Below are 7,496 nucleotides of genomic sequence, written 5' to 3'. Positions count from 1 at the left end.
TCAGGTGTTGGGGAGTTGGGCATGCAGATTGTCAGGTGCTGCTTTGATTTTTCCTGACCACCACTCTTTTGTCCTACTCATGCTGCCTAAAACTGTATTATCTGATCTGATTTCCACAACAAACCATGTGTCATACAAACTGGGACAATGCCAGGCACCTGTCATCCCGTACCTGTGCAGCTGTATTTATTTTATGCATAAATACAGCTGTCATTTCTCTTTTATCTTGTTGGCTACACCTCAGGATTCTGATCTGTTGATATCATTTAAATATTGATTATGCAATCTCTTTTATTTGCCATTTCTCTGAGTTTGGGATCATCTGCAAAGTTGATAAGCATGAATTTTAAGGTTTTTGCTTTTAAATTAATAGCTGATTTTTTTCAAAATGGGAAGGATGGAGCAATAAACAGCACCCTATGGAATACCGCACTAGTTCAAAAAGTCTCAATAAAATACTTGAATGAACAGCTAGATATGAAGAATAAGTTCTAATGTTCTATACCAGTGTAGGATGACTACAGTTAACAATAACATATTATACAGGCCAGGCGAGGTGGCGTATGCCTAAAATCCCAGCACTTTGGGAGGCCGAGGCAGGCGGATCACTTGAGGTCAGGAGTTCGAGATCAGCCTGGCCAACATGGTGAAATCCCGTCTCTACTAAAAATACAAAAATTAGCCGGGTGCGGTGGTGTGTGACTGTAATCCCAGCTACTCAGGAGGCTGAGACACGAGAATCTCTTGAACCCGGGAGGTGAAGGCTGCAGTGACCCGAGATCGTGCCATCGCACTCCAGTCTGGGCAACAGAGTGAGACTCTGTCTCAAAAAAAAAAAATAAAAATAAAAAAAGAAAGAAAAGAAAACAAACAAAAAAACCCCACAAAACCCAATAATATTTTATACCATTTCAAATGGCTAGATAGCTAGAAGGAGAATATCGAATGATCCCAACACAAAGGAATAATAAGTCTTTGAGCTGATGGATATGCTAATTACCCTGATCTGATAATTGTACATTAAATGTATTGAAACATCTCTATGTACCCCAGAATATGTACAGTTATTATTTGTCAATTAAAAAAATAAAATAAATACTTGAATGAATGAATATGTCCTTTTCTCTGAAATTTTTAAAATCTGCTTTTCTAAAGTCACATTTACTATTCTCCAAATCAATTGATCACTTTTTTCCAAAGGGTTCCTGGCATTTCAATGTAACCAGGCTGGTTGTAGTTACCTGTTGTTTGGAGGATTGTACAAATTACCATATGCCCACTAATCCTCCCCTTACCCCTCTAGAAAGGAAAACTGGGTTATTTGAATGCAATGTTCAATTCACCTTTGGTTGTGCCAAAGAGGATAGCCTTTAAAAAAGGATCTGAGGTCAAAAAAGACATCTGCTGCACCCTTTTGTTGGTAATTTTAAAACTCTGGGCTAGTCAGGAAGATTCTATTTTTATGCTCATTGTTGAGAGAATCAGGTAACAACAGGAAAACAACCCTATGGAGTGAAATCAGATAATCCCAGACAATGGGTTGTCTGGCCACTGCCACAAAGCTTCTGGTCCAGCCTGCAGGGAGGTAATGGTCTTCTCGCAACCCTGGAGCAAGTTCTGCTTCCAGAGGCTTCACAGAGCAGAAGTTGGAGCCATATCAAGTAGGCCTCTGATTTATGAGGGTAAGTAAGACAGGAAAATAAACATGGCTCCTGCCTGTGCTGAGCCAGGCTGTGTCATGGGGCTGAGGTGTGTGTGCCTCTGTGTGTGTGCGCATTCCTCATGAGCACAGACCTGGCTGCCCAGGATTTCTGCAGCATGCAGTGTTGGTGAGGTAAAATTCTGAAACCAAATATTGTTTATAATCTTGCTGTTACAGGGACTGACAGATTTATTTTATTATCAAAATGGAAACTCCTTTATGTCTCCCAGGAAGTTTATGGACCCCCATGCACCATGGTGTGTGGGGGTGGGTTTGGTTTTGTTGGCCTGGAGAACAAGCAGTCTGGAAATACTTAGAGAAATTAGATGTGCAAATATGTACCTGACAGCCCAGTATTCTCCTCTCCTGGATATATGTCCCAGAGAATCTCATTCCTAGGTACATGAGGACACATGGAAAACAACATTCATTGCAGCATCCTATGTGATAGAGGAGTTGGAAGCAACCTAAGGAAGGCGTCCCTCACTAAGGGAGTAGAAAAGTACACTGTTGAAGAGAGACAGACACTTAGACCAGATGGAAGCAATGAACTAAGGTACATAAATAATACAGACAGACTTTGAAAACATGATGTTGAATGATAATAATTTTTATTACTATCATTTTTATTTTATTTTTTATTTATTTTATAACCAAGGGAGATCTAGAATTGTGCAGCTTGATGTGTGGTGCACTGTCCACAGCCTCAGAATCCCCAGGCAACCTGTTACAAATGTTAACTCTCAGGCCCCATGCAGACCTGCTGAATCAGAGTCTCTGGTCCAGGAATCTGTTTTCTCCAGATCATCCTGATGCAGCTAAAGTTGGATTACCAATTATATGCACTTAAAATGCATACATATACTAAGTTGTGCTCTGTATTTTTCAAAGGTAGGGTCATAGCTAAGGAAATACTACACATTATAATGAGTGCTGATGGGGAGAAGGGTGGAACAGAAATGCAGAACAGAGACCGGGCACGGTGGCTCACACCTGTAATCCCAGCACTTTGGGAGGCTGAGGTGGGCTGATCACCTGAGGCCAGGAGTTCAAGACCAGTGTGACCAACATGGTGAAAATTTGCCTCTACTAAAAGTACAAAAATTAGCCAGGCATGGTGGTGTGCACCTGTAATCCCAGGTACTTGGGAATCCAGGAGGCAGAGGTTGCAGTGAGCCAAGATCGCATCACTGCACTCCAGCCTGAGTGACAAGAGTGAGACCCTTTCTTAAAAAAAATAGAAAAAGAAAAAAAGAAACACAGAACAGAGATGAAGGGGGAAAATCCAATAAAATAAAATAAAATACATGTAAAAGTGAGGCACAGCCCAGGCACAGATGATAGTAAGTGATACACTGAATCATAAAAGAATGTAATTCTGTAACTGATGTTAAAAATATTTGTCTGGTTCAGAAAATCCCAAAGAAAACTGGCATGCATTTGTAGTCCCAGCTACTCAGGAGGCTGAAGTAGGAGGGTGGCTTAATGCCAGGAGTTCAAGATCAGCCTGGGCAACAGAGCAAGACTCTGTCTCTTTAAAAAAAAAAAAAGGAAGGAAGAAAGAAAGAGAGAAAGAAAGTAAGAAAGAAAGAAAGAAAGGAAGGAAGGAAGGAAGAAAGAAAGAAAGAAAGAAAAAGAAGAAAAGAAAAGCTGGAGAAAGAATTAGGACTTCAGATCCAGGGGAAATTTTTTTGCCCTTTATTTGAAGTCCACTGACTCTGCTCCGGCCAGCAGAGGCATATTCAGTGAATCAAACTGTGTCTATGTATGAACAGAAAACCAGTTCTTTCTGCTCCCCATAAACAAATATTTAAGGAACATCAGTTTAAGGGAATGCCAAATTATTAGCTTGCCCAAGATGTCTGCATCTCATATTCTGGCCCTAGAGGATTACCTGATTTTAAGAGACCTGTAAGTCAGGTGAGAGGATGTAGTTGGAAGAAAAACACAGTTTCTCTACTAACCATTTAGCCTACAGACCACATAGGACACATTCAGAGAATCAGGTCTGAGGAGGCCTCGGCCCACCCAACAAGAAAGCGGAAATGACCACAAAAAGGCCAACTTTTCTCCTGTTTTTTTTCCTTTGTTTGAGACTCTTACTTCTGACTGTTGGGAAAAGCTGAGTGGTGGTTTCCCTTGGCTGAGACCTTATTAGGGAATTAAGGTGCCAGAGGAACGGAGACACTTTGTGGGTGGACAGGTTGGCATGGTGCTGACAAGGGGTCCTGTGTGTCCCAGGGCATACCAGCCCCTGGCTCATCTGAATGCCCTCTCAGTGGTGAGGAGTTGAGTGGCCATCTGAGGTGGTTGATGGTGACAGGTCCACAGCCTGGGAGTGGAGAGGGCTGGGTTCTCACTGGGTTCTGGAAAGGGAGACCACACCATCACCATTTATCATCCAAACTGTGGCACTTTGAAAAAGCCCTAAATACTTCTATGTGTATTTCCTAAACCTAAGGACATTCTACATTGATAGCAGTGCCGTTATCTAATCTACAGTCTTCAGATTTCACACGGCCTGCTGATGTACTTTTTTTCCATTCAGGATATAATCTTGTACCATGTGTTGCATTTAGTTGTCGTTTCTCTTTAGTGTCCTTTAATCTAGAATGGTTCCTTGGTCTTTCTTGTCTCTCATGACCTTGATATGTTTTGTGGCTCAATTGTTGTGTGGAATGTCCCTCAGTTGGGGTTTGTCTGATATTTCTTAGTGATTAGATTCAGTTTATATATTTCTGGCAACAATATCACAAAAGTGCTGTTGTGTCCCTCTTGGCACATTTTTTTTTTTTTTTTTTTGCGACAGAGTCTTACTCTGTTGCCCAGGCTAGAGTGCAGTGGCGCGATCCTTGCTCACTGCAAACTCCACCTCCCGGGTTCAAGCAATTCTCCTGCTTCAACCTCCTGAGTAGCTGGGATTACAAGCGCATGCCACCACGGCCAGCTAATTTTGTATTTTTAGTAAAGATGGGGTTTTACCATGTTAGCCAGGCTGGTCTTGAACTCCTGACCTCATGTGATCTGCCTGCCTTGGCCCCCCAAAGTGCTGGGATTACAGACGTGAGCCACTGTTCCTGCCCCTTCTCAGCACAAATTTTTTCCTTTCTCTCTTTTTTTTTTTAGAAACTGATGTTTATTTTCCATCAGCCTTATTTCCATGTTGCTTAAGAGCCTGTGCAAGAACAGCTTAAGACCATTCAGTGGTTGCTCCTACCCATTCAGTGGCCTGAGCAGTGGGAGCTGTAGACCAGTCTTCCGTGGCATGCTGAGAGCTCTAGTCTTCAGTAGGGATCTGCTGGATAGGCACAGAGGGCACCTGCACACCTTCAGACCAGTCTGCAACCTCAGGCTGAGTAGCAGTGAACTCAGGAGCTGGAGCAGTCCATTCGCCCTGAAATTCCTTCTTGGTCACAGCCTTTTCAGCAGCAGCCTGCTCTTCTTTTTCAATCTCTTCAGGATCTCTGTAGAAGCAGAGATCAGGCATGACCTCCTACGGGTGTTCACGGGAAATGGTGCCACGCATGCGCAGAACTTCCCGAGCCAGCATCCACCACATCAGACCCACTGAGTGAGCTCCCTTGTTGTTGCATGGGATGGCAATGTCCACATAGCACAGAGGAGAATCTGTGTTACAGAGCAATGGTAGGTAGGTTAACATAAGATGTCTCCGGGAGAGGCTGGTGGTCAGCTCTGGGGTCAGTAAACACAAGAAGCCATGGCTCCCAGAAAGCTGCCTGGATCTGATTGGTGAAGGTTCCAGGGGTGAAGCGGTCAGCAATTGGAGTGGTTCCAGCGGCAGCAGCAAACTTCAGCACAGCCCTCTGGCCAGTATTCCTGGAGGATATGACACTGACATCGCAGGGTTTTCAATGGCAACAATGGCACGAGCTGCCAGCAGAAGCTTCTCCCAGGTCCTCTTCAGATTTAGGATGTAGATGCCATCACTTCCTTTTATAGACGTACTGTTCCATCTGGAAGTCAAGATTAGTGCCACCTAAGTGGGTTCCTGCTGCAAGGAACTTAAGGACATCCTCCTCCTTCATCTGTAGGACATCAAGGGCTCCGGACATTGTGAAAGTTTCCGTTTAAGTTACGACTGGAATCCAGAACAATGCTGTATGCACCCCTCTGTGGGTAGCGTGGAAAGTTCTGAGCAAATCTTAACAGGAGGCACATGATGTTCATTGGTACCATCTGTGAAGATATTCATCTTCATTACTGGATTAAGCATCTGCCAGATTTCTCTACTGCAAAGTTACTATTTTTTTCCTTCATAATTCCAACAATTTTTTAGGGAAATACTTTGAAAGCATGCATATATCAAACATGTATTTTGAGAGGAAAAAAGGGTGCTACTGATACTCAAACTGTGAGAACAGAAGCAAACATATCATCCTGGGGAAACTAGGCCATATGGTCATCCCAGTTCTGAATGACTTTTGTTATTTCCTGCTGTAATGTCCAGGTTGCTCCCAGCCACATTTTAAGGGTCACATTCATGGCGAAACCATTGCTGAACCCCCTCCTCTTTGCCTCCATTTCACCCTGTGAGATGACCATCATAGATTGTTATGTCTCTCTGACTTCCTGTCTCTTTCTGTCTCAGACCGACAGCTCCTTGAAGGCAAGAACCTTGTCATATCTTTATCTCCTAGGGCCTTATATGGGGCTAGTAAGCGAGAAGCATTTCCTAAAAGTTTGAATTCATAGTGACCTCTGAACATTGGTTTTCTCATCTTTTGCAAAGAGGGATAATGAACTTTGCTGAATTGCCTCTAAGGATCAACTGTGATGAGATTTTACAAGTGAAAGCACTTTATAACCTACAAAGTGCCAGAGGACTCTGAGGCACCACTGTTTGTTTGGAGCTAAGAACGACTCCAACACCAGTGAGCACTGCTGGGTCTCCTCTCACACTCGGCAGGTGGCCACCCAGACTCTGATCTGAAATCAGCTTGTTCACTCCTTCATCCTGTGGCTGCCTTGTTGGTCTTAGTAGTTTCAGGGCTGAGCACAGAACACAGCCAGGGGTATTCGATAAGTGTTTTGAAAGAACACCCCTATGAATGAATGCATCTAGCCCCTTTCCCTCTTCTTAGTGTCCAAAACTCCGAAAAGAAATTTAAGAACTAGCACTGTACCTGACACAGTATTGTGTAAGCATTCAAGATGAATGCTATGTAGAGAATTACAGCAAGTAAAGAGATTGAATTAGCAAACAAATAACTACTCACAAAGAAAGCCCCAGACTCAGATGGCTTCACTCGGTGAATTCTATCAAACATTTGAAAAAGAATGAATACCAATTTTTTCACAAACTCTTCAAAAAATAGAAGAGGAGGGAACATTTCCCAACTCATTCTATGATGCCAGTATTATCCCTGATACCAGAGACAACTCAATAAAAGAAAACTCCAGATCAATGTCCCTTATAAATGTAGTCAAAAACCTTTAACAAAATACCAGTGAAATAGAAGAGTTACACACCCTGACCAAGTGGGATTTATCCCAGGAATACAAGGTTGGCAATATATGAAAATAAATCATGTAATATACCACATGAATGGAAAAAAGGAAAAAAGCCACATGGTCATCTCAGTAGACACAGGAAAAGCATTTGACAAAATTGAACATACTTTCATGACAAAAACACTCAACTAACCAGGACTAGAAGGGAACTTCTTAAACCTGATAAAGGGCATCTACAAAAAGAAAACCGATAGGTAATATCATATATAATGGTGGAAGACAAATGCTTTTTTCCTAAAATCAAGAATAAGATAAGAGTGTC

At 42.5% G+C, this 7,496-nt stretch overlaps 1 pseudogene; it reads right to left on the bottom strand.

Moving 5' to 3' along the window:
• Nucleotides 1–524: 524 nt before the first annotated feature.
• LOC100610833 (small ribosomal subunit protein uS2B-like) lies at nt 525–5,775 on the bottom strand (annotated as a pseudogene).
• Between the last annotated feature and the right edge of the window lie 1,721 nt (nt 5,776–7,496).

The sequence above is a fragment of the Pan troglodytes genome, chromosome 2 (genome assembly GCF_028858775.2).
Source record: "Pan troglodytes isolate AG18354 chromosome 2, NHGRI_mPanTro3-v2.0_pri, whole genome shotgun sequence".
Taxonomy (NCBI): Eukaryota; Metazoa; Chordata; class Mammalia; order Primates; family Hominidae; genus Pan; species Pan troglodytes.
Note: the sequence above shows the minus strand (reverse complement) of the source record. Positions and strands in the feature narration are given on the sequence as shown.